The 27660-nt window shown below is 51.5% G+C and overlaps 1 protein-coding gene across 1 annotated transcript in view; it reads right to left on the reverse strand.

The window, feature by feature from the left end:
- Positions 1 to 27660, reverse strand: part of GSE1 (Gse1 coiled-coil protein) — a 350542-nt gene that overhangs the window by 242163 nt on the left and 80719 nt on the right. The window contains exon 2 of the mRNA XM_055000396.1: positions 7444 to 7603. The gene's annotated coding sequence lies outside the window, so the exon portion shown is untranslated. The remainder of the gene's footprint in view (positions 1 to 7443; positions 7604 to 27660) is intronic.

A 27660-nucleotide genomic window follows, 5' to 3' on the forward strand; every position in this document is an offset into this window, starting at 1 on the left:
CCAAACAAGTCCCGCCATTGGCAATGCAGGAGACTCGGTCTTCCGCTTTAGGCTTTGTCCTTAGATTGTAGACCTCTGGGGCAAAGACCATTTCACAGTACAATTCCAGGCATTACTCAAGAGCAAATTCTATAGTGCCCAATAGGGCTTCCTCCCTGGAAAGCGCGCATAAGATGAGAGGCCCAGCTCCATAAACAAGTACGTAAGCGCCTGCCTTCCCACTTTACTTCTGACCAAATATCTGAGGGTGGCACTGCGAGGTGCAAAAAACATGGAAAGTTACCTTTTCCGAGAACTAGCGCATACTCTTTTAATCATACTCGTGGGAACAGATGCACGCTGTCAGCCTCTTACAGTTCATGATGGGGAAGTGCCACCAGCCAAATGTCTGCCGGGCTACGGGTGTTTCTCCAAACGTCTGAAAAGGAACTTGTGCTTATCCCCTGTGGCCACTGGCATAAGATGGCCTTTTCCCTCGGGAACATGTGGAGCTGTTCTCAGTTGCGCAACCCGGCAGCCATAAGTATGTTTACAGCAGGCCTGAGCAAGTGAGCGGTGGCCCTTGAAGCCAAACAATGGGTCATCAAGGCTGCCGGGTCACAAGTTGTGTTTGCACGTCTACAACGGCAGGGCTAGGAATACTCCTGATGAGACGAAAAGTACCTTGCTTGGGCTCCCCACAGGCAACTGCAAAAAGGGGTTACACTCTTTGAGACTCAATACACATCTGCACCTATCGAAAGCAAAGTAACAAAAGAGGCAACTGCTCCTGAATAGCCCTACAGGAGCACTTAACACTGTTAGATCGCGTCGGTGCCAAAGTTTATTAGGCTTTTGCGCCAAAATCGGCTTTCAGTCCCAAGGCTGAACTCGTGAATATTGCACTAGCCGTTGTTTATATAAATGGGCCGGTCTACCTCTTAGCTGAAAACCAAATGCATGATCTCAAGGGAGATTTCTAAAATAATTGCACACAAAATATAACATGAACATCAGGTAGGGGGGGGGTTGGGATACCAGTTCTCATTTTTGAATTTATACCCCAATGCTGTAATATGGCAGGGAGTAGCCCAGGCTAATTAATGCACGGAGCATTGCTGTGGTCTCATGAAGCTAAGGGCCAGGCAACCAAAACAGGCAGAGATGTGTGCCCCCCAAATGCCTGGAGCCACCTTCTAAGAGCAGACAGCACCACTTCATGAGCCCAGCCCTCATGTGGCCAGCCAACCCCACCAAAAACCATCCCAAACTTTCCCTAAGATCTCCTAACTATATAACTGATATCAGCATCCTTGACCCAAACCAGGCGGGTCCCTTTCCTCTACAACTGTTGGAACGCCACCACGCGCTTCTAAGCAATCCCAAAGAAGGGAGCAGGATTCAAGCGCAGTGGCCCCTTAGAGGCCAACAAGATTTGCAGGGTGTGAGCTTTCAGGAGTCAAAGCTTCCTTCTTCAGTGAGAGGATCTCTGACCATGTACAGAGCACCTTCACTTTGCCTCTGAGAATCAAGCATTTGGACGAAAATGAGCTCCTGATTCGGGGGGGGGGGGCTTCCAACACATCTGCTTGACCCCCAAAACTATCTCCCCCCCCACACACACACACACATTTGTTCATGCTAGATGCTCACACGGGCGGGCCAAAGAAAGGAGAGTCTCTGAACACGCACAGAGCACCTTTGCTTTGCCACCTGGACTGCAAGTCAGTTTCCCCCTTCCCCAGTGCTTGGCACATGGAGCTTCCGAACTGGGGGGGTGCTTCCAAAATCTCTCCTGCTTGGCCCCCAAAGCTATCTCCCACACACACATCTGCCCCACTAGACGCACACACGACCGGGCCAAAGAACCTCTGAACACGCACAGAGCGCCGCCTTCGCTTTGCCCCCGAGGAGTCCCAGTCCGTTCCCCCCTTCCCCAATGCGTGGCGCACGGAGCTTCCGAACCGGGGGCGGGGGGGGGGCGCTTCCAGCATCTCTCCCGCTCGGCCCCCGAAGCTGCCTCCCTCGCACACACATCGGCCTGCCGCCGCTCTGAACATGCACAGAGCGCCTTCTCTGTGCCACCGAGGAGCCCCGGCCGGCCCCCCTTCCCGGGCGCTCTGCAGCCGGAGCTTCCGAACCGGGGGGCGCTTCCAGCCTCCCCGGCCGCCCCCGAAGCGATCCGCGATCCGCCCCCCGCCCCAGCCCAAGGCCACGCGGGCGCCTCCGCAGCGCCTCCCCTCCCCTGCCCTCGCCCGGCACCTCCGCAGCCCCCGCCCGGCACCTCCGCCCGCTCCGCGCCCTCCGGCATCGGCGCCGCGGCGCCCGCCCGCCCGCCCGCTCACTCACTCACCGGCGCCGGGGCGGCCAGTCCAGCGGGGGCCGCGCTCCTCCATGGCCCGCCGGGCGCCGCGCGCCTAACTTTGCCGGCCGGGCGGCCCAACTTGGCGCGGCGGCAGAGCGGAGCGCACGGCCGGGCGGCGGCGGCGGCGGCGGCAGGGGAGGCCGGCTGCCCGTCTCCGGCTGGCTGGCTGCCTGCCTGCCTCGCTCGCCACTTCCTGCTGCTCTTCCCCGCCCAGGCCTGCCCAGCCCAGCCCAGCCGGGCTGCTCCTCTCCAGCGGCGGCCGCCAATGAGTCACCGCCGGCAGCGCGCAGCGCCCTGCGCGCCCCCCGCCGGGCTCGGAAAGGGGCGAGCGCAGCTGCCGAGCACGTGCGGAGGGCCAGGGGCCCGGCTCCCGAGGAGACGCGCGCCGGATCGCGGCCCGGGCGAGGCAGGCGCGCGCGCGCACGTACCTGCTCTCATGGGAGCCCCCCGGGCGGCATCCTCCTCGGGAAGGGAAGCCAGGCGCAGACCAGACCCTAGAGAAAACTGGGAAGGGGGGGGGGCGCACAAGCCCACCCCCATCAGCTGCCCTGGACGGCTGGATTACGCGGCAGCTTCTGAACAGGGCGCCGCTGTTTGAGTCTGCGGGCACTTTCTGGCAGGGCCACTTCTAGGCAGGCCGAAATCCAGCGGGTGAAGCTCCTGAGCTCGGCTGCCCGATCCCAGCATCACGGCCCCAGGCAAGTGCGCCTGGCACCCACGTCTCAGAAATGACTCGACTGTTTGGGTTTAGGGACCTTTTAGGGCAAGGCTGTTGCAAGGCAGGCTGAAATCCAGCGGGTGAAGCTCCGGAGCCTGCCTACCCGATCCCAGGATTGCACCTAGGAATCCCAGGATTGCCTCAGGAAAGGCAAGGGCAGACAGCTGTTACAAACAGCAACATTGCTTCTGAATTTGAATCCAGTGGTGCCTTCCAGACCAAGATTTCCAGGGTATAATCTTTGGCAATTCAAAGCTCCCTTCTTCAGATACCAAAGATAGATACTAGATACCAAGGGTAACTGAAGAAGGGAGCTTTGACTCTCAAAAGATCACACCCTGGAAATTTTGTTGGTCTCAAAGGTGCCACTGGACTCAAATTCTGCTGTTCTGCTGCAGCCCAACACAGCTAACTACCTGCAACATTGGCTGTTGTGGGTTTTCCGGGCTGTATTGCCGTGGTCTTGGCATTGTAGTTCCTGACGTTTCGCCAGCAGCTGTGGCTGGCATCTTCAGAGGTGTAGCACCAAAAGACAGAGATCTCTCAGTGTCCACTACAATGCCAAGACCACGGCAATACAGCCTGGAAAACCCACAACAGCCATCGTTCTCCGGCCGTGAAAGCCTTCGACAATATACCTGCAACATTGCTTCTGAATGCTTTTGGTACTGCTTTGTATCCTGCCACACTTTGCCTTGAGCACCATCTGGGTGAGAAAGGAACACAAAGCACCAAGTGTGTGATTCCAGGGCCCAAGGAAACCGCATGGCCTCTGTTTTGAGATAAAGGGGGGGGGCAGGGTGATTGAATCAGGGGCCTGACTTGCCATCTGCTGGAGAAATGGGAAATGACAGCACCTGGGAGCAGAAGCGTCCTGCAAGGTCCGGCTGCTTAAGGGACTGGCTGAGGGCCCGATTCAGACCATCTAGTCCTCTCCACCGGCTGCTTTTGTTCAGGGAGCCAGCTGTTGCAGCATGACGGGGACTGCCCCATAGCCTGAGCAGCCGTATGGTTTGGACACTAACAATCTTGGGGGGAGACCTAGAGGAGTTAGCCGTGTTAGTCTGTAGTAGCAAAATAGTAAACAGTCCAGTAGCACCTTTGAGACTAACCAACTTTAGCATAAGCTTTTCGAAAGCTTATGCTACAATAAAGTTGGTTAGTCTTAAAGGTGCTACTGGACTCCTTACAATCTTGGGGATGAAACGCCGGTTGGAAACCCAACAGATTGGCCAACAAGCGTAAGAAGCAGACAACGGAAGCACCGGCCTCAGGTTCCCAAGGCACATCAGAAGCACTGTGGTTTCACTGGACGGTTTTGACATACTTTCCTCCTTGTGGACATGGGAAGGGGCTGGGGGATGTGAGATTTTAAACAGGAAAAGTTCTCGGTGGGAAAAAGCAGAGCGACCCCTTCCAACTGCAATTTCTTTCCGGTTTTAATTTTATATATATACATATACATACACACACACGCGTTAGCTTAGCACAGGGGTCCCCAACCTTTTTGAGACTGTAGGCACCTTTTGGAATGTTGACATAGTGTGATGGACACATCCAAAAAAAAAAAAACCCTGCAGCAGGAAGTGGAGCTGACCACAGGCTGATTCCCCAGAAAAAGACCCAAGTGCAGAGGAGAAGAGGGGAAATTTTAAAAATACACTGGAAAAGAGGAATGAGAATGAAACCAGCACTGTGGGGGCAGCTGCCACAAAAGCAACGTTATTTTAACCTGCACAGCTAATCGGAAGCCATGCTAGGCACGAGCCCCGCCCACTTTCTGAAAACACTTGGCAGGCGCCAGGTGAATTGTCGGCGGACACCATGGTGCCCACGAGCACGACAATGGGGACTCCTGGCTTAGCATAACTTTGCCCTAATGTGTGGTTTGGTCATAAGGGACATGATAGAGAGCTGCACAGTTCTGAACACAGTTGACAGAAGGAATTGATGGATCTCTCTCTCTCTCTCTCTCTCTCTCTCTCTCTCTCTCTCTCACGGGTAATGCCAGGAGACCAATTATATTCTTGCCCAGCCTGGTTTCCCACTTCACTAACAAGGACCAGTGTAGGCTGTGCAGTTTGCAGGCGGGTTCCCTGTGGTGAGTTCAGGGGCATCTCAGAAAGAAAGGCCTTTCCTCCGGGCACCCAACCAGGGCTACAAGCACCTGTTATCAGGCTGTGCCCGACACTCACCCTCTTCCCTCCTGGCCCGCTAAAACCATACTATCCTGTCCCCATCGCTCAGCTCTACCAACCCTCAAGACATTTGCTCCCGTTTCCATTTTTTTAAACTGCAGGTTTTTTGCTACAGAACAGAAAGGAACAAACACCCTTTAGAAGTGATTCTCAAAAGGTATTAAAGAAGCACTTTTACCTTACTTCCTCCACCAATTTCCAGCAATGCAGCAAGCCAATGCCTGTTATTTTTCCCCTTTTTCCTTTTCTCAGTTTAATGCATTTGTGGGTTTTGTCAGTTCCTCCATGCTGTGTGAGCGGTACACTTTATACAGAATCTGCGTCCATGCAGTCCCTGTGCCTCTCTCTCTCTCTCTCTCTCACACACACACACAGCAACACCCCAACAAACTTTCATTTAGTTTTTATTTAGTTAGTTTTTATTTAGTTTTAAAAAATCTCTTCCCCCCAAAAAATTCTATACTGCCTTTCTTTGGATAACAAGGGCCCAACTTTCCATTCCAATTTATACAAAATTGGGCAAAAACTCCCCTGTGACACTTGTGATCCTCTACAGTGTGTGTGTATGTGCGTCATGTCAGAATCGGCCCTGAATTGTGGTAGGAAAGGGGACTGCTGGCTTGTAGACCTCCTGAAGTACACCCAGCCTCCATCCTTAACCTTATCTCACCCCCAAACAGCAGGCACGGCTTTGGCGCCTCCTCCCTTCTTGGCGGGCAGCCAAGTTCCATCCCAGGAACACAAAGGCCCTGCCTGAAGGAGCCGGTGGATGAAATACAGCAGGCATCTCTCCCAAGCCATTACTCCGTCTCTCTCCCAAGTGACTATGGTCATTAACACAAGCAACTTCACATGGCCCCTTCCAGGCCAGGGCGCCCAGATGCCTGGCAGTAAAACACTCGCCCTCTGCCAAGAAGCCTCTCCAAGCCCTTATGGTAGAATGGCACTGCCTGGTGACCCTAGAGCAAGTGCAGGGAGCTCTGCCAGCAATGTCTAGGTCTCCGGGCTTAGGGGTCCCGTAAATCACATGCCGTGCTCGCAAACTGCAAGCTTGCGCAGCCTCGAGTTGCCTCTGAGCCACGCAAGGGGGAGAGAGGGAGTATAACCCTTCCCCAAAACAGAGTGGATGTTGAAGGGTTAACACACACACACCCCTTTCTCTGCATCGGCCCAAGGCAAATTGCATCCATTAGTGAAGAAGTGGAGGAGGGCATTTTTCTGGGGTCTTCAAGTGAATGCTAGGGAGGGGAAATGCACTTGCTTTTCTCTCCAGACCCCTCTCCCTCTGGTCAGCTGCTTTCTAGACACCTTTGCAGTGGGCAAACACATCCTGGGCGTTATGAGGAACCATTTACACAAATAAACAGTACAAGGGTCTCTATATGCCTGATTCCTCCTCCTGTTGAGTCCTCTCTCTCTCTCGGTGACCACAGTGACAGTCTCCTGTTCTGTTCCTTGCATTGCTGCGAGCAGAGACCTTAGAAAAACCAGGGCCCAAGTAGGAATCGGGGCTTCCTTGCTGTTTGATTGGCCAGTGACGTGTCTGTTATCAAAACCTAGACGCAGTGATGGGCTGCCCCAATTGTCTCGGAAGGGCTGCTTCCTCCTTCCACAAGCAGCCAGCAGCGGCAGGGGAAAGCTCCCTTCTCACGGGCGCCAGGTTCTGCACCCCAAGCCCTGGAGGGCCTCTTGGAACAAGCCAGGCCCAGAAGGTGAGGTGCCGGTGAGTGAGACGCCTGCTCCAGGAATGCTGCAGCTCCTGACCGAGAGGATGCTGAGCGCCCCGGAAATGGCACCCAGCCAGGCCTCCTTTGGGGCCCTAAAAGCTCAGGAACGTCCTACTTTGCTGACGGAGGGAGATGAGAGAGGTCTTTAGGAGGAACTGGAACACGGGCAGGGCTTTGGATCTGGAACATCGGTTTCTTCACTGTCTGTTTTGAAGAAACCAGACAGCCAGCACTCGGCCCTATTTCTCAAGCCCTGCCCAAGCTTACATCACTTCCGACGGGCTGGAACCCACCTGCCGGATTACGGTCGCCTGACTCACCCCCCTCTGCACTCCACCGCTTGGCTTTTGCCCCTCCTGAGCCCACGTCTTCTATAAATGCCCTCTTGTCTACCGCCTCACCTGTGAGCACAGGTGCGCACATGCGCCAGATGGAAACAACAAACTGGACACTTACTTGTGGTGACTTGGGCTGCGCCCTCCACATCCAGGCTGGCCCTGTGATCTGGGGCGGCTCCGTTCCCCGCAGCCACGGTCTCCACGGTGCCTGGCGGGCGCGGGGCCAGCTCGGTGGCGGCTAGCTGTGCGGCAGGTGCCTCAAGAGAAAAGGCCGGTGCCTGGAACAAAAGCCGGAGAGGAGTGCCATGAGTGCTCTTCCTGGAAATGGGAGAGATCGGCAGTGCAGATGGGAGGCCCAGCTCCACCATACACACACACACACATCATGCTCAGCAAAGGGCTGAAAGCTGTTTTTGTTTCCTTCAAGGCCGCCTGCACGTGGCAAGAGAGGGAAGGCAGCTCCAGTTGGGGCAGGGGCTTATTCTCCATCCAGCTGCCCCCATCAGGAGCTAGACAACTGATGTCTCGGAGGACAGGAAAGCAAGAACTATTTACTTTGTTTATACCCTGTCTTTCTCCCAGTGGGGACCCAAAGCTGCTTATGCCACTTTTCTACTCCATTATATGCTCACAGCATCCCTCAAGGTAGGTTAGGCTGTGTGTGTGTGACAGGCCCAAAATCACGCAACAAGCTTCAGACCTGGGTCTCCCAGATCCTAGTCTGATACCCTAAGCGCTGCAGCATGCTAGCTCTCAAATCAGTCTCTCTTGCCCAATTAGCAAGACATTCAAGCACTGCCCAGCATTGCGGCACATCTCTGTCATCCCTAATCCATCAGTTCATTGCACTTTTGCTGCACAACCAGCATGTGCAACCTCCCTTGTGGGAAGGTACAATTGTGGTGCTTGCATCAATAAAGCCCAGTTCTTCCAGCCTTCGGGGTCTTAGCAACCCTGCCCGGAGACTGCTTGTCTTTCAAGTCAGACTCCCCAAATGTGTCTACGGGGAACTTGCTACATGAATGGTTTGTTGCAATTCTGCATGCCAACCAAAAGGAGTTTTAAATTTTTCAAATTTATTTAAAACGTATCTATGCCACCTTTCGACCCAACTCAGGGTTCCCAAAGAGAGAAACATTAAAACGTACCAAAAGTTTAAACAAATGAAAATACTTCAAACACTGAAAGCAGAATTTAAAATACACATATATACAGAAAATGTTTCAAACAAAACACATAAACAGTGCCGAGAGTGTTTTCGCAGCAGACGAAGTCGCAGCATGCCCCATTTGCCAACTTAAGTCTGTGATTCCGAGCTCAAGCCACCAGCTCCTTACAAAACACATTTTCAACACAGACTGGAAAGAGACAGACACATCTTTGAGCAGGAGTGCAAGGAGAACCGGACTTGGTCTACAGCGCAGGGTTGTCTTGCACCATACTGTTCCCGCCTGAAGAAGCACAATCTGTCCTATGACCCTCCCCTTCCACATTACATTTTCCAAAGACAACAGTGCAACACCACTGTGGTTCACAGCAAAGAATCCAAGTCCTGCCCTGCAGGGCTTTGACGATCAAAGAAAGCGTCAGTTGCAGCCAGAGGTATGGCAGGAACTACAAACAGGTGCAGCGCGCTCCACCCAGTCCTTATTTCACCTCGCTCCAAAGCCACCTCCAGCCTTTTCCTGTCGTATCTTTTCACTCTTCCCAGCATGAGCTTGGCTGTGTGTGTGTGATGCAATTCCACATGAGCGCGGAAAAACAGCAGACTGTGGTACGGGATGCATAAAACAGCTTCCTGGTGATCTGCTTTTTATTTAAAAGCAAGTTTTACGGGTGCAAAGATCGGCTTGAAAGTCTGTGGGTACAGCCTGCTGAAATCTCAGAAGCTAAAACCTGGTTAACATTTCTAGTAGTCAGAGGGATGGGCTGTGCATGATTTGAATCGCTGTCCAATTTTTACCAAACACGCCTGGCTGCAGCTCCAGCTGAGAACTCCTTCTAGCCAACAAACACCACCAAGCAAGGCCGGGGGGGGGGGGGAGACAGCAGCCAGGGATTTGAGCCCCAGCTCTTTTTAGTTTCAAAACACACTGCTCCAATCATAGCACGCTCACAGCAAGAACTTGTGTGAACATAAGGGAGCCATCCCCTCAATTGGTAATCGGTATTCAAAAATTTGAGACCATTTTATTTCTGAAAAACTATATGATAAATTATATCAGGCAGAACATTTCCCGAACACAACGAACTTTACTGAGAGATGGTATCCGTTCTTTGATTACTTAGAAAATAATAGTCCTCTACATGGATTAAAAACCTTTAGTATATACGTAAATGTGTAAGATACCTATATATTGTAACACCCAGTTTGTTATTGTTAATATATTCTCCCTGAAAATGTACTTATATAATCAGATATGTCTTCTTGTATTTTAGAGAGTTATATTGTTTAATTATTGCTATTATTAATATTATTATTGTTATTGCTATATATTTTTATCTTATTTTAGTTATAGACTTTACAGTTTCAATAAAATTTCAAAAAAAAAAGGAAGCTGTCTTGTAAGGATCATCGGTCCATCTAGCTTGGCAATGCCTGCATATCCTGGCAGCCGCTCTCCTGCGACCTGAGATCCTTTCACCTGTGATGCCAGGATTCGAACCTGGGGCCTTCTGCATGCCAAGCAGGTGCTAAGCCATCTTCCAGAAAAGGTACAGCTGAGCCCCAGGTGTCACAAAGGATGGAGGGCAGCGGACCACAAAACAGACACCAGCGAACCCAGAGAGACCTGTTCAATGGAAGCCACAAAGGTCAACACCGAAGATTGTTGTTCACACACACACTCTGATTTATGGGCGTGCAAGCCAAGGTCGCCTTACAGAAAGGATTTTTATGATGATCCAATTTTTTAAAGGATTAATCCTCTAAAACTGGGGCAACTAAGTAAGACAAATGGCATGCGAACTCCGCCGCAGAGCTCTTTGGTTCAATGAGGGACGCGTACGAGCAAAGAGTATAAATTTACCATTCGTTTCCTGGAACAGTTTAATTTATGGGGTCCATATGGTAATGCACTGAACAAACTGCCAGAGCTTGGCAGATCCCACAAGCCCTCGAGTGGCAGCGCTTCCTGACTCCCAGCTGGCAGTACCCCACCCAGCTACGTGAGTGGCACAAGGGACTCAGGACACCGGGTCCCTTGGCTGGAGACAAGGCAGAGAGCCCACAGCCTACGCAGGCAATCTCGTGGTTCCCCTGAGGCTTGTTAAGGAAGACGGGGTGTCCTTCCTTCGTCACATGTTGAGTCTCTTGAGCAATGCTTAATAGAAAAGGGCTCTTGCCATACGATAGTGCCAATGGCTGCCTGTACCAAGGGAGGAGGAGGAGGAAGAGGGGGAAACATGCAAGTAGCAGAGTTAATGTGCATGGTCTGTCTTATGGGGGAAAGGCTTCAGGCATGCATGGAGAGCGCACTCAGGGCTACCTGCTATGCTGCAGAAAGCAACTAGGGTCCGTTGGTGCCCTGGGTAAGAACTGCACCACTTGCCTTGCTGGATCGGATTGAAGGCTCCCGCAGTGACCAGCTTGCTACTCCCAAGAGGCTGAGCACGGTGGAAGCAGCCAGTTGGTGGTACCTCGTGCGCTTGCATCCCAGAGCAGCCCTAAATAAAAGCCAACGCATACATTTGCATGGTGGGCATGTGGTAAGCTCCAGGCCAGCCTTGGTTTGAGGCTGCGACAGGCATCATCACCATGGAAAACCGTTCTTCGTCAGCAAGTGTCCTCCCAAACCTAAAGCCTTTAAGTTCACTGCCCACCGCTCTGCCACTACCAAAAATGTCAAAACGTCACTTCCTCAGACTCTCAGGTGCCAGACCTTGAAAGTAACAAACAAACAATATATCAGATTTCCACTCCTCAGACAACTTCACCAGGAATTGCCCATACACTCAAAAGGTATGCTTGAAGTGTACGGACAATGTTTGGAGAAGCAGCTGGGACATGCAAAGAGGATTTCCATTTATCAGAGTGGGGGGTGCTTCAGGGACATGCAGAGCTCCCTGCCCATCCCTAGGAAGAGCAAAAACAGAATAAATGAAGTACACACGTACACATTTGCTCCACTGGCATCGCCTCTACCAGTCCTAGCTTTCCTGGCTGCATAATTTACTCAGTCCTGCTTCCATGGTGGCCGAACTCTCGGTCTCTCTAAAATAGCAATGAAAGGCTTTGCCTGCGAGCGGTGTTGGGAGGTCATTTAAGGTAATGAGGCCATCGCAGGTTAGCCGGTACAGAGTGGCAAGGGAGAGGAGGGCACCCCCCCTCCAGCTGATCTGGAAGGGGGAACAGTCACGCCAAGCAAGAGCTTTCCCACACAGGCAGGGAAAGGATTTGGCTGCACAAACCCACCAGCCAGGAGTTCAAGGGCCGGTGTCTCCAGTGGGAAGTTTTCTCACTTGCTGGGGAGCTGTTGGTACGACAGCGTGTGCCAGGTGTGTAAATATGTAATTAGGGAGTTAACAGCGATCTCAGTTCCGAGTTATCAAGCTCTGAGTGGGTGGCCCGCTTGCTGTTTCCAACCAAGCTAAGCCACTACGAGAGGAGATTGCTGTGATCTTGCGGTGTGATGTGCCCTACAGGGTGACTGGAGCAAGCCCAGGGGTCTGGATATGTGGACAGAGTGCCAGGTTTGGCCATGAGAAAAGCAGGGTTCAAATTCCACCTCAGCCTTGGATAAACTATGGCCTCTCAAGAGAAATGACAGAGTTAACTTGGTTCATACTGTAAACTCCCTGGAGCAGAGACCTAGTACTTTGCCAAGCGCTATACCCTTTGGTGAGGCTGGAGTCCTAATACCAACCCCTCACAAACAGAGATGGGCAGGAACCAGGAAAATGGCAGCTCACTGCAGTTCGTGGTTCGTAGCATTTCACAGATTGATCGGCACCAGGCTGTCTGCAGTGAGGAACCGAAAAACAAAACAAACGAACCGGCCCAAACATTGTCACAGCTCGTCACCGTTCGTCAGAAATGCCCTCCGACGAACCGCCGGATCACGAACTAAAAAAAAAAAACCAGCCCGGTTCATGACGAGCTTTGGTCCATATTTCGGTTCATGCCCACCTCTACTCGCAAAACACGTGGCTAGCAATGGCATCCATATTTATAAAAGCCGATATTCTGCTACGTGATGCAGCCAAGGAATAGAACTGGGGACGGGGCCATGAGGGTGCAGCCAGGCTTGATACTCCATGGATGGGGTCGTCAGGGGCAGGTGGAAAATACGGCCTGCATCCTCACGATATCCCTAAGTACACCAGCCCTGTGTGGTCCTACAGAGAGGATCCATGGACAGAACAAGCTCTTCGCAAGACAAAAGAGTTCCCTCGGCACGCGGCTTAGCCACCATTAAAGAGGAGAATGTTGCTAGTAGTAACAGCTGGGGCTATAATGAAAGAAGAATCACTAGCCAATGGCTAGTAGAGAAATCTCTGCTTTGCAAAGGGCAAACATGGAACGGTTCAGGCGTGCCATCCTCCCCTTCACTTCACAGAGACAAGCTTCTTTTGGAAGACAGCACAGTTGAGACTAGGTTGAGCAGACCTTACTAGAGGGCACAGAAACAAGCACACAGGGCAGTAATGTTGGGCAGAAAAGAACGCCAGAAATTTTCTCTCTCCATTAGCAACAACAAAACCTTCTTAGCAAATGAAGCAAATCCAGCATCAGCTATGGGCGCCAGCTTCCAGACGGGGCCTGGAAGTCTCCCAGAATTGTAGCCGCTCTCCAGACTACCGAGAGTCTCTCTACAAGACATCTGACACGTGAAGAACACGTTTTGGGACATGCAATGGTAGCCAGGAAGGGTAGTTTTAAAAGACAGAGCTGGCAACAGGGCAAAGGCTTTGCAAGACACTGGAGGTGTGAAAGGGCTGTGAAATGCCAGAAGGGAAACTTCAGCCCATTATAACCTCTCCAGATCCAAGCCTGGTTCTGGAAGGCAGCTCCAGTCCATTTCCATTCCTGGCTTCCCTCTGGTTGGATCCCACACAGTTTTAGAGGGGAGAGTGAAATTGACAGAGCCTTCAGGGAGGCAAAGATGAAATTGACAAGCTTCTAAAGAGTAATCTCTGCTGGCTCTATCTTTTAAAACTACGCTTCCCGCATCTTTCTACACTTGACAAATACGCATCAAGGCGTCTCATGTAGAGAGACTCTGAGATCTGTCCCCTTGGAGAAGAAGGCCGCTTTGGAGGGTAGACTCTATGGCATCACATCACCAGTGAGCTCCCTTCCCTTCCCCTCCCCAAACCCTGCCCTCCCCAAGCCCCACCCCCAAATCTCCAGGAATTTCCCAACCTGGAATGGGCAACCCTCATTTCAGCCCCTGATGCCCCTATGACTCTTTAGTGCTTTGCTTCTCCACCAAGGACTACCCCACGGCACGCACAAGAAGAGCATTCTTGCTCCACCAGGCTAGCAGGATGTGGCTGATCACTGGGGGCTGTGGAGCAGCTTTCCCTCCTGCACACAAGTCTCTGCACCAGAAGCCCACCACAGCGACCTGCGGGGGCCGCTTCCCACCCACTGGCCCATGACCTCTTTTATGCCCACCCACCCCCCATCATCTCGCCTACAGCACCTGCGTGGGACTTCTCAGCTCAATGAACGCACATGAATCCCCCCCCCGCCTCTCTCGGGGAGCAGCAGCTGGCAGGGGCTGGGTGGGGGGAGTGGGAGGTTAATTACAAAGGAGGGCCTCGGGACACTTTGGTGAAGAGGGGCTGAAGTACAGCGAACAATGATTAGTTATTAGCACCGCTGACCTACTAAACGGATGCGGTATGAGGTGATATGCAATCAGCCAGCAGTTAAATATGTATTAGGCTCTGATCAAGGATTAATTAAACACCGAGGCTGCCAGAGTCCACGCGGGCAGGCTTCAGGCGGCCAAGTCCAGCTGCAAGAGGCAGGAGGAGGTGACGGGATGGATACCTGGAAGGAAGACCCAGGTGGGGCCAGGGTGCTTGGAGCTGCAGAGGCCAGGATACCAGCTTCGTAGATCTGATCTTAGTTGGAGAGGAGGGATAGACTGTAGTCCAACACGGAGTCCGTCTCTCCATCTCAGGAAACGGCTGGAAAAGCTCAGAGGGCTTAACTACACATTACACTTTTCCCAGGGACATCCCCATGGTCTGACCCACAGATGTTTTCTGGGAATTCTGGGCTCCAGGAAGCACGGAACTCCCCAAACACATCTGTTGACAAGCAAGTCATTTTGTGAATTCAGAGGAGGATTGTTTAGTCCACATAGTTTATGGCTTGTTTGCTACTATTTTTTAAAAAATATTTGCATTTGCTGCTTTGGTCCCACAGGAAGCATAAAAGGACGAGTTGGGTATGCAAAGTCGCCTCGTGGCTCAGGTGCTGGGTAGCAGACAGAAATTCAACAGGTGCAGTTCTGCAGTTCTCCCCAGTTTGGAAAGGGATGGTCAAATGATAGTCTCTCCCCCCCTCCCCCAACCACCTTCAGACCAGAATCCAGACCAGCTTTTAACTCTGGCACTTATCCGGGCAGGCTGCCAATCTGCCGGTGCTTGCAAAAAAACAACGGCACGTCTCTGCTTCTACCACCAGCACAGAACGGATTTTTGCACCTTGGCTAATCAGACCTGTTTGAGCAAGCATGGAGGACTTCCCTCCTGCCCTTCTCCCCTCCCACTTCCTCTTGCGGGGAGGAAACCGGGAAAGAGCTGCTGGGTTTATTCCATCTTCTCACCCCATCAAAACATGCAAATGGGCATGTGTGGCCCGGGAGAGCTCTCTGCTTGAGCTGCATTTAATGCAGTGCGGAATCGGTAATTGCTCCTGATCCGAAGACATCGTGTTTTCTGGCTGCATTCGCCGGGGTAGGCCAGCCAGCGGGTACTCTAGGGAAGGCAGCGCCTGATGAGAAGCAATGTCAGAGGAAGCCAGAGGAAAGCAAGGAGTTCCTGCTACCTGAGTGCTATTATTATGGGCTGTTGCCTGCCTGTCACGGAGGGTTCCTCCACTAGCCGAGCTGCCGGCAACGCCATGGAATATTCATAGGAAGCACAAGGGCCAGGAAAGAAAGTATAAAGACGCAGTTGGTGCGAGAAGCAGGAGGAAAAAGTGGTTGCAGGTCCTACATCAAGAGAAGGCCACACCAGACCACCGGCACCCAGGGCCAGATCTCTGCCCAAGTGATTGAGGCACGGGCAGAATTGCTGGGGGCAGAAGGCACAAGAGAAAGCAACAGGTGTGGCACATGCCAAGCATCAACCCCCAGAGCTGCCCAACCACCAGCTGAGTCCAAGGTCAGCCCTTGAGATTCTGGCAGGGCGCTTCTGGGGCCGGGCTTTCCCGGAGCGTCTCTAGCCAAGTACAGCCCTCATCCCCTCCACCCACCCCAATTTTTTGTTTGCCAACCACTTCTCAGGCAGAGCAACATTTTTTCTTTTTGGCACCGCAGCCAAAAGGGTTGCCTCACCCTGCTTTGTATAATCAATACCAGACACAAAACAGAGATACTGTGACAAGACTTCCGACTGCCTGATGGTTTCAAAGCTCCCTTCACAGAGACCTCTCCGCAAAGCAACGCCCGTCAGCTGCAGGGCCTCAATTGCCGTGGGAGGCCAAGGAATGTTCATCAACGTCAAAATCTATGAAACGGAAGACCTTTTTTTAAAAAAAATGGAAGGGTTACCCTAACATTTCATCCCGTTGAGCAAGGGTCACTGGGTGTGTGTGGTGGAAGGGGAGGTAGTTGTGAATGTCCTGCATTGTGCAAGGGGTTGGACTAGATGACCCTGGGGGATCCCTTCCAACCCTATGATTCTATGATTCTGCTGCTGTGGGAAATGGAATATCCTGAGCAGAGCCCCTTACCCCCTCACTCCAGGGATGGAACTGGGCTACCGAAGGCATTCAGCTGGAACTGTCCACCACCATCCTCCCTCCCCCCCCCCAACCAAAGAAGGGATGCAAAGCCATTAGGAACCAGCCCCTATTTCATCACCCTTTCTACGTTTGTGCAGTTCAGAGAACACAAAAGCAAGGTTGGGAAGCGCGTGTGTGCATGCGTGTGTGTGGCTTCTCCTTGCTTTCGCTCTCCTTACACCCCCCCACCCGCCCTCCTTGCTATCTGTCAGAAAATCATCCCCGGTTACACAGATAAGAAATAATTGATGCAAAGGAGCCATCTGTTTGCAAATGCGTAGTATCTGCTCAATTAAGAGGGATCTGTCCAGCCAGATAAAATGTCTCTCTATCCCCTCCTGGAAAAGTAGTGCTCCCCCCACCCGGGCCCTGTCCTCAAAGTCTCAAAACTAATTAGAGCCCAGCTGAGTGATTTGGACGCAAACTTGTTATCTGCGACCCCTTAGCAATTTTGCAGAGAAGTCAGTGTCCAAGGGGGGGTGCAAGAAAGTATAGGGGGTCCGCTTTTTTACTAGTGGACAAGGCAGCAGTAACTTGAACCACGCTTTGGAAGAGGGGGAAGGAAAATGGACATTGAACACACACACACACACACACACACCAGTGCCACTTCCCATGGGCCAGGATCAATTGGGGTGCAGAACAGGTCCCTTGAGTCTTGGGAAATGCTTTGCGCTCCCGTCCTTCTCCTCTCCTAAGAAATGGAGCCTGGAGCAGAGGAGGATCGCCAAAGTCAGAGAATGCCAGAATGTGACCGGCTCTCCCAGACCCCTCGACGTCACTTCATGGAAAGCGTTTCCCAGTCGCGTCAGCAGGCTCCTATTTCCTTGCGAGCTCATGAGTCAAAATGGAAACGTTTTTCGGCGGGTGTATCAATCTGCTGCTGTTACCGACACTGCAAGACTGAGCCGCAAGCCAGCCCGGTTGCTTTATCGAGTCCTGACCCCCCAGCAAAGTATTAGTCAAGGGTTGGCTGGCCTAAACATGTTTCCCTGTCCCTGGCAGGGGAAAGCGTGGGCTTCACTCCAAGGTAACTAAAGAGACTGCACGTGATTTAATTATTGACACACACCACTTTTGAACAATAGAACATATAAGGGGAATGGTTGTAAAAGACACTTTAAAAATCTGCAGCTTGGCAGACAGACAGACAGACAACATCAGTAAGCTTTCATCTCAGAGCAGGTTGCCTTCAGAGATGGCGAGGAGCAAAAAACCCGACATAGATCAAGGTCAAGTGCAAGACAGTGGCTAAGGGTAGAGTTGACAACCTCTAGGTAGAGTCTAGCTATCTCCCAGAATTACAATGGATCCACTGAGATCTGACCTAGAAGAAATGGCAGCTTCAGAGGGCGGGCTCTATGGTACCACATCCCTGCAGTGCAGACCTCTTTGCCTTCGCTCTCCTCAGGCTCCATCCCCCAGATCTCCAGAAATAATCCTGAGCCAAGGAGACTCATTTGTTCCCTGTGAATTAAACACTCCTCTGCAGTTTCAGAAGTGAGCTCGGAGGCCGCCCGAGATACGGCTTCATTTGTGGTGGCACCTAAGCTTTGAAATTTCCTCCCTATAGGCTGAGAAATGGGGTATACATCTTTCCAATAAATATCTGCTACTGACTCACTGGGCAGCTTTAGGCAAGCCATTCTCAGCCTCAGCCATCCCTCCCCCCTATCTGAAAAATGGGGATAATACTGGCCTACCTTACAGGGCTGTTCTTAGGATTGTTGTGATAATGAACATGAAGGAGTCTGAACGCTGAAAGACCTATAGAAAGGCTAAGAGTGAATTGCTCCTGGCTCCTGTTATTTAGCATGCTGAGACAGATCGCGTATAAGAGCAAGAGACTGGAAGAAAGCCCAGGTGGCTGTTGATGGTGTGTGCTGGCAGGATCTGTCCATTACATTAAAGAAACACAGTTGAGGACAGACTTGCAACAAAACTTGAACAAAAACATTAGAGACTCTCTCTCCCCTTGCCAGACTTAGGTGGCACACCTTCACCACGTCTTTGATGCCGTTCTCCCACAAGCTACAATTACGTGGGCACAGGTTCCCTATCCAAATATTTTTGCCTCTAGGGATAGTCTGGGAGGGGGAGAGCAGTGCTATCATTTCTCCTGCCCCCTTTTAAAAATACCCCAGCCCAGATAGTCCAGGCAAGCCCGATCTCATCAGATCGTGGAAGCTAAGCAGGGGTTGGCCTTAACTAGAAATTAGATGGGAGACCTCCAAAGAAGACCAGGGTGGCTATGCAGAGGCAGGCAATGGCAAGGCACCTTGCCTTGAAAACCCCAGCAGGGGTCGCCATAAGTCAGCTATGACTTGATGGAACTTTCTACCATCTTTTATAAATATAAGATCTAGTAGGAGACCAAGAAGCGAGAAAGAAAGAGAGAGAATGTACATGTCAGTTTGCTGATCTTCACATCCTTTTAAAAAAAGTCCTCAACTTACTTTACATAACCACCCAAAGAATTTTGGTTGTCTTAGGAGACAGCAGCAGCCCTTTGGCCAGCTTTGCAAGGAGCAGGCTGGGTGCTCTGGGAAATTCCTAGGGGTGCAGCCAGGTGGCTCTGGTTGTACAGGTCTGTCTCCACTTTCTGCCTCTCCACCATCCAAACCTACATTGTGGTTCTCCCCAGTTTTTTTCCCCACCTGGCCTGTGTATGGGGGGATGCTACCTGAAGCTGCCACTCGAGTCTGTATTTCGCTAACTCTGCAATATTCGCTTCCTGACTGAGATGCTGCGAGGCCGCCTGGTCCCCGTCCAGGCAGGTGTGTGGAAAGGATGCCGGACGGCATTTTGTCCTGGCTCTATCCATTCTCGGGGCATGCCAAGAGAACCAGAGGCCAAGTGGGAAGGGGAGAGGAGCCCCTGAAGAGCGACACATTTCAAACCCACGCCAAGTCCCTGAGTGGACTTCTCCCAGCCATGCCACCCAGGACACTGGCTGAGATCGGCTGGCTGACATATGCCTGGATTCCCAGGGGCTGGTTGAGTTTAACTCACGATGGGCCTTCCTTTTACAAAGGAGAAGTGGGGTGCTGGTTGGATTGCCAACTCCAGGTTGGGAAATTCCTGGATATTTGGGGGATGGCAGAGTTTAGGGAGCAGAAGCATCTCAGCAGGGAATAAGGCTGTATTGTCCACCCTCCAAAGCAGCCATTTTCTCCAGGGAAACTGATCTCTGTAGTCTGAAGATCAGTTGTCATTCCAGGAGGTCTCCATGCCCTACCTGGAGGCTGGCAACCCTACATGCTGGCCCTCACATGCTGGCCCTCACACCTGCATCCCTGCATCCCTCTATCCCACCCGGGAAGTGCCCACAGCCTCCCACCCCTGAAGCAACACTGACCTTATCCAGGAAACTCAGGACTCAGTTATACCTTATATTTTAAAAGACTTTTTGCTTTTCCAAATGCATCTCCCCCGCCCCGCCCCCGCTTTGCAAATGTAACGTCCAGGCTTGCTTTATCAAACAAGGGAGAGGGAAAACTTCTGTCCTCTCCTTCTCTGCTGTTTTTTCACTGGAAAAAAACGCCATTTCTTGTGCTCCTTTTACCCCTTGCTAGGGAAAAAAATACTGGCACCCCTAAGTTTCTAAAGCGGCGGAAGCAAAAGCAATTGGAGTCTCGATGTATTGGCGAAGGTACTGTCGAAGGCTTTCACGGCCGGAGAACAATGGTTGTTGTGGGTTTTCCGGGCTGTATTGCCGTGACCACGTATTGTATTGCCAAGACCACGGCAATACAGCCCGGAAAACCCACAACAACAATTGGAGTCTCCTTCCTGAGAGAAAACAGCTGGGAAAGAAAGAGTTAAAATTTCTGAGCTGCAATCCTGGAAGCTGCTTTTGGAAAAGAAAAGAGAAAGTTCAAGCTTGGGACAAGGATTTGCTATCAGTGGAGAGAGTGGGTGGTGTCCTCCCCCCCCCTCCATTTCCCAGACCTTATTCATTAGGAATACTTCTCTGCTGACTGCTGTATTGTTATAAACACTTATTAGAGGGGATTCTGAACTAGAAAAGTTTGCCAAAGACATAAAATCCTTTGTTTTGCATTTTTCAATGAACAGGCGCACAGGTGTTCTCAGCGCATAATCTTGCCACTGTCGCTACAGGGTGTAACAAGCGGCCGTAACAAGTGTTCTCAAAAGAGACTGCTTTTGCACAACACATAATCCGATCTCTTGCACAGTCACTCCAAGCTACCCATCTCAGTGGCCGGACTGGAATAATTCTGTGCAAGATGTTAATCCTGTGAGAGCATGGGCCTTTGAACCTTGTTCTGAATTCACACACACACACACAACCTGAAAACATGCCCTCGGAGGTGAAGAACCCAGAAATCGCTGAGTTTCCTACCCGTGAGGCAGGACTAAGCAAGGGAGCTGCTTCCTGCTAGCTTCCCATGCGCTCTCTCATGCGCTCAGGCCGGCCAGCTGTCCTCAGCCAGAAAAAGGAATCTGGGTTTTGTCGGCTCACTGACTGCCAAGTAAGCCAGTTGCATCTCTGGCCCCTTCTCCATCCCACCCACCTCTCTTCTCAGCCCTCTTTCTGAAGTGCCAGTCAGGAACCTCATGCTACAGGCTCCCGGCTTCTGGTCTCTCCTTTCAAAGGCTCAATGGGGAGAGGGAAGCAATGAGGTAATCGGCTTTTGAATAACTCCCTGGAGGGGATGGAGTGGAAAGAGGGGAGGGGAAGAGCCCTTGCTTAGAGCTCCCTATTGATATGCAAAAGGCACCCAGATCTGGCAGGCCGGGCTCAGAGCAGCTGCCCCCCCCCCTTGGCCACCAGGTTCCAAGGAGCCCAGACAGATACAGGCACAGCGCGGCTTCCTTCAGAGAGACGCACACACAAAACCCTTTCCCAGCCGCACTGTAGTTCACCATAGCAGGCTTTTCTGAGCGTGTTCACATGTGCTCTCACGTATTGGGCAGCGCTGCCTTGGACCTGGGAATCCAAGGGCCGAGCTTGTGGGCTCAACGAAGCTGTTGCTCAACATCTGAAATGCACATCACCATCTGCAGTAAGCCCCCCCCCCTTGGGAACAGTGTTCAGAGTCGAAAATTACTTGACTGTGGGATCCAAGCCCTTCCCACTTATTTGGGGGGGGGCAGAGCAGAGCAAAAGCATTCCAGAACCTTCTTGCAAGTCGTGACAACCCACTCTGATCAGAAGAGGTTTAAGATTCCACGTGACCCCCAACGAGGCGTCAGGTCTCTCAGGGAGGCTGCAGAGCAGCTGCCAAATTCTGGATTTTCCTTAGGAAGGCCTCTTCACACATGACCGTTTTTAAGTGTACACTGGTTTTAGTGGGTACACCTAAAAGTGTCACATCACCCAGGCGCGCTTGTCAAGGAGTGACTGCAGCTCCTTGGGGAGTGGATCTTTAGGGACAAATTTGCTTTGCACAGTTAATGAATCAGTCTTGGCGATCACGCCAAGTTGCTTTATATCCGGGAATGGAGATTTCGGGGGAAGGGAGGAGGGTTAAAGAAAAAGTTCTAGAGGAAGCTGCTCAAGAAGTTCACGTTGCTTGGAATCATAAGCATGCATTCGCTGCCTCTCAGCAAACCTATGTACACTTGCACCCAATGCACTCTCAACTGGACTGTGACCAGATTCATCTTTTGCGTGCCTGTTGCAAGGGACCCTACGCCCCAGGTTTACTGAAACTTTCCCTTGCCTCTCCCATCTCCTGCGTCACCTCTCCACCCCCTTCCAGGCTTCTGCTTCCCCCCCCCTGCCCCCGCCTTCTAAAATCCAATCCATCAGCTTGCCACGGTCCGTGAAGACCCAAAGCAGTCAAGGGTAAACCAGCAGCATGTGCCAACTGCTTCTGAGAACGGGCTTGCCTCTACCTGTGCGAAGGTGTTCTTAATTCTGCTGAACCAGGAAGGGTCAGTCGGGGCGTTCTGCCTATGCAGCCAGCAATGCAGTTGCCAGCCCACCTGGGCCTCTAGCCAGGTCCCCCCCCCCCGCTCCAGCCAGTGAGAAACAAGCGCAGGGGGCGGGAGGGAAGACACTCATGCACACTGCTGTGTCTTAAACATAGGAATCTCTGCCTGAGCCTTTGAGGAGAGGCATTCCCCCAGGATAGACGTGCCTCGTCTCCCCGGACACTGTAGCATGGTCTATGCATCTAGCCACAGAAGGTGGTAAAGTGAACTATACCACTTTTGAGAGCCAATGGCGGGTAACATTTTTCAATGCTCTCCGAGACTGTTTTTTAGAAAAAAGATTCTCCCTGCAAGTAAAAAACTAGCCCGGCTTGCTCCCTGCTGATCTACTTTTCTCCTCACAGGGAGGGGTGGCTTTTTTTTTAACACAGGAAATGTGATTTCCGCACCTGCAGTCTGAAATGGTACAGCCCTTTCTCCCATCTCCAGACTCCATCACTTCATTCCCACCTCACTCTGCTGCAGTGGAAGGAGACAGGTGTGCAACTGATGTGAAAATGGCGTTCCAGCATGCTCAGAAGTAAGGTCCCAGCTGCTGTGATTTGGAGCCCTCTTCTGGCCTGAATGGTCACTGCTGCCCTAAGCATCTGAAACCAAAGTGGCTCCAACAGGCACGCTTCCCAAGAACCTACCATGCAAGCGAGCCAAGCCACAACAAGGAAAGGGGAAAAATCCTCTAAGACTACCAGACCATCAAATACAGTAGTCAGCCCCTGATTATCTTACAAAGTCCACCCTTCAAGTCTCCCCAAATAATTTAAAGAAGTGAGCTGTGGTCCACGAAAGCTCCTAACCTTCCAAAAATTTTGTTAGTCTTCTAGGTGCTACTGGACTCTTGCTCTTTTCTACTGCTACTGACAGACTAACAGACAGGCTGCCCCATCTTGACCAAATAATTTTTGTCAGCTGAAACCTCCATCTCTAAGGAAAGAGAGAATAACAAACCCCAGTCAGAAGAGAAAAGAAATTCCAGTAACAATCGTCAAATAAGGTCTTATCCTGCGGCCAGCACCAAAATTCTATGGGGTTCAAACCCAGGGCCATCAAGTTTGCAACTGAATGACAACCCATCCACACTAGAAGCTCTGGTTGTTTTCACCTTTCCATCCTCCGCCCCCGACATCCAATTTCTTTGCAAATGTTTACCCAGGAAGGCAGAATGAATAAGCAAATATAGAAAGTTTGCATAATACATTTTGGCTTGAAATTTGCATTTCCTTGATGGTGCAGAGTATATACAGTCAACTGGCCTTATAGCTTGTCATCTCTTGCATGTTAGCAGGGCAGCCATGGGTTATCTGCATATGCAAATGCATGTAAATATAATACTTGCTTGCTAAAGCTAGAAAGGGAAGAAAAGGATGTCTGCACAGCAGGGGGGCGGAAAATAACTTTTTCTGGGCATCAATATTCTTGGCCCCTCTTTTCAACACACAGCCCAGTTGCCAACTGCATCTTGCCTGGTCTTGGGCACCACGTCATCCGTCTTCCTTCCTGCTGTCCTACCCCCCCCACCCATAAGAGAAGGCTGAGGAGGCCACATGCAGCACATTTCAAAAGGAATTTGGCACATTCCCGTGTGCTGTGATGAAGAGGCTGCTACTCCCCACCCCAGCCCCCACTCTTTCCGTTGGCGAAGCTGCCAAGCCCTTTGGCTCACGCTGGGGCTTTATCAGCACGCAGTTGCCATCCTCCCCACTGCAATTATGGGAAGGGGGGGAGAGACGCGCTGCTCCATCTTCGCTTGTTAGGCCAGACGCTTTGCATGGCTCCAAGCTCCAGGGAGCGCTGCCTCTCCATTTACGACAGAGACCCCGACTGCTAAATCAGCTACTTGCAGGCATAATGGGGCATCAGTTGGATGCTTCTTCCTGAGACACTGGTTTTGGCACATCCCCCCCTTTCTTGGGTCTCTGGAGGCTCTCTGACCAAGTTGGGGGGGGGGTCCCCCATGAACACAGCAATTAACTCCCTGAGACGGCTTCCCAGAGCCTAATAAATACTGCATTCCGTTTCTGGAAGTTGCACCCTCCAGCCGTAGAAGCCTTTCTCCCATTTTCACATCTTGACCTGGGATGTAGTTTTCCCCACTAGCCTTAAAGGGGAGCTGAATAGAACTTTCAGGCTCAAAGGCAGTGTGTCGCTGAACAGATGCGGCCTCTGGTCCATGCTGTCTTCCGCTGAAATGCCATTTTGTTCACCTTCCAAAGAGCCACAAGACGCCTGTCTATTTTAGCTGCAAGAAAAATTGTTCCTCTCCACCACCCAGCTTGCGGGCTTCCCTTTGGCATCTAACCAGCCCCCAAGGGAAAGAGAATGTTGGACTGGATGCACCTTGGTCACATCCAGCAAAGTTGTTGGTCAGTTGTGGCTCCCAAGCCTCTTTCTGTGCATGCTTGAAAGTACGCTCTCCTCTACTGTTTATTTCACACTTTGTAACTCAAGGTCTATCATCAAACACATATTCAGGGTCCACCCCGGACAAGCGCCGGTTCAAGCGGAAAGACTGACAGCTCAGACTCAATCCCCAAGACCTACGGCAGGAGGAAAAGGCCAGCACTGGAGAAAACCTAATGCATTCTAGTCTTCCTTAGGGGCACAAATGATACATTCCTGCCAGTATTCAGTAAGAGCCAAGCTACAAGTGACGCCTGACACAGGTTGGACACTTGTCAGCTTCCCTCAAGTTTTGATGGGAAATGTAGGCGTCCTGGTTTTACAGCTTGGCTCTCCATTACAGCTGCAAGACCAGGGTGCCTACATTTCCCATCAAAACTTGAGGGAAGCTGACAGTGTCCAACTTGGGTCAGGCGTCACTTGTAGCTTGGCCACAGTCGGCGTTTGCCATTTCCCCACACTGCATCTCCATGCCAGTAGTTTCAGGTGAGTAGCCACACTGGTTTGTAGAGGAGGGCAATATTTGGGTCCAGAAATGTAGTCAGTCATTAAGGTGCTACTGGACCCAAATCTTGCTCCACGCCGGTAGCAGCTGCACCTGTTGAATTTCTCCGACATGCAACGGTTAAAGACGTCAGTCTGTTTAAGGTAAAAAGCAGCCCCCTAGAAGATACAACATCAAAAATCTTAGTTATGCATCAACTGTAAACTACAGAGCACACAAGTAATGTTAAAAATAAAAGAACCGCCAACGGTGGTCTCCACAGCCCATCCCACGAAGGTGAGCAGGAGACCCGGGACATCTTTATTTATTTATTTCATTTATGCCCCACCGCCCCACCTTTCTTCCCAAAGCAGCTTACACCGTCCTCATCAACAACCTGTAAGGTAGGTCAGGCTGAGACTGAATATGTGATTGTCACCCAGTAAGCCTCCACAGGAGAGTAGATTCGAACCTGGATCTCCCAGATTCTTGCCCAGCACTCTGACCACTACACCACACTGCAACATAACCCACTCCATATAATTTGCACACACACATATCATGTGCTTCCTTTGCATGGTGAAGGGAGCTAGCAGGTAGCTCTGAAAGACATCTGGGGAACGGGGAGCCTATCGGAAGGGCAGCCCTCAGAAACGAAGATCTCTGGACTTGGATCTTACAGCTGTGTTCAGCTTTCCTCTGAGGCTTCCTCTGGCCCAGGGCTTTTTTTCTGGGAAAAGAGGCGGCGGAACTCAGTGGGTTGCCCTCGGAGAAAATGGTCACATGGCTGGTGGCCCCGCCCCATGATCTCCAGACAGAGGGGGGTTTAGATTGCCCTCCGCACCGCTTGGCGGCGCAGAGGGCAATCTCAACTCCCCTCTGTCTGGAGATCAGGGGGCGGGGCCACCAACCATGTGACCATTTTCAAGAGGTTCCGGAACTCCGTTCCACCACGTTCCAGCTGAAAAAAAGCCCTGCTCTGGCCCAACTTTCTTTCCTCTGACATTTCAGACTTCTTCCAACAGAAATCAGGCTGAATGAAGAGGTCAGATACAGAGCTGTGTATTTGCATCCTGCCAAGGGAGACTTCAACCATTTCAGAATCCAAGCCCCCCCCCCTCACCTTTATAACATGGGGCAGGCAGTAACCAGACACAGGGCCTTTTCTGTGGTGGTGCTCTCCCCGTTGTCATTGCCTGGCTCTTAGTGCACTATACTTCAGATGCCAGGTGAAAGCTTTTATTCGCCAGCTGGTTAACTGTATGCACTTGCTTTAACTGTATCCTCTGTTGTTTTGCGTTTACGGCTGCTTAAAACTGGTTTCTCTTATTCTTTTATCTTCCATTAGCTTGCTTTTTAGTGCTGTTGAGCTGCTCCGGGGATAGCAAATACTTTGGATCATGCCAATTTGGTGTAGTGGTTAAGAGCAGCAGGACTCTAATACGGAGAGCCAGGTTTGATTCCCTACTCTTCGGCTTGAAGCCAGCTGGGTGACCGTGGGTCAGTCACAGCTCTCTCAGAGCTCTCTCAGCCCCACCCACCTCACAGGGCATCTGTTTGTGGGGATAATAATAACATACTTTGTAAACCGCTCTGAGCAGCCATTAAGTTGTCCTGAAGGACGGTATATAAATCAAATGTTGTTGTTGTTGCTGTTGCTGTTGTTGTTATGCTCTAGGCCTGTGGGTCTACTTAGACGCATGGCGAACCCCCTGCTTCTGCAACAGTGGGATTCCTTGGGACCACGTGGTTGCCAAGGGTGGAGGCTGCCTATTGCTGCTGGGCCAGAAAGCTGATTCCACTCCTTGGACTGGGGGCAGCCAACTGCATTAAGAGTCCTAACTGGCCCAAAACAAACTGCCTTGTGTTTAAACTCTGGTGATCTGAAGGTAGTCTTCATATGCCCACTGCTATGTCTTTGTGCCAGTTTTTCAAGGAGATGGCATGTAGGCCTCCAGCTCTACCAATGCAAGGGCAGGAAGAAAGGCCCTGGGATTTAGGAGAAGGGGCCGCTGCATGCATGGGCTACCCCGGGTACCACAGACCGTCCCCAGAGCTCCTCTGCCTTCCCGAAGGTGCCTCCCCTCCTCTTCTTGCTCAATCGCTCCTGGCCTTTCCAAGGGTAAAACCATGACAGTCCTACTGAGGTTTAGCCTGGTGCAGACCCAGTTTTCAAGGGCAGGCAGTGTGAAGCCATAAGGAAAAGGATGCCTCTGAGGATATGCAGAGTGCCTTTGCCATTCAGGACCACCAGCCCGCACTTCCAGGCCAAACACAGTTCCTTCTGGGGCATTTGCCAACCCCGTCTTTCATTCAGCCTCAAGGAGAGTTCTGGAGAACTCAAAAGCTCCCACACCGTTATGTGTCATTTGGTTGGTCTTGATAAAAGGTATTATGTGGGTTGTGGGCCAGAGAGGGTTTTTTTTCATTTTTGAAAAAATCCAAACATGATTGTTGCCCTTGGCCAGATCCAAAATCTGACTCAAACTCTCAGCAAGGGCATCCCCCCTACACACGCATGCAGC

The sequence above is a fragment of the Eublepharis macularius genome, chromosome 16, assembly GCF_028583425.1.
Source record: "Eublepharis macularius isolate TG4126 chromosome 16, MPM_Emac_v1.0, whole genome shotgun sequence".
Taxonomy (NCBI): Eukaryota; Metazoa; Chordata; class Lepidosauria; order Squamata; family Eublepharidae; genus Eublepharis; species Eublepharis macularius.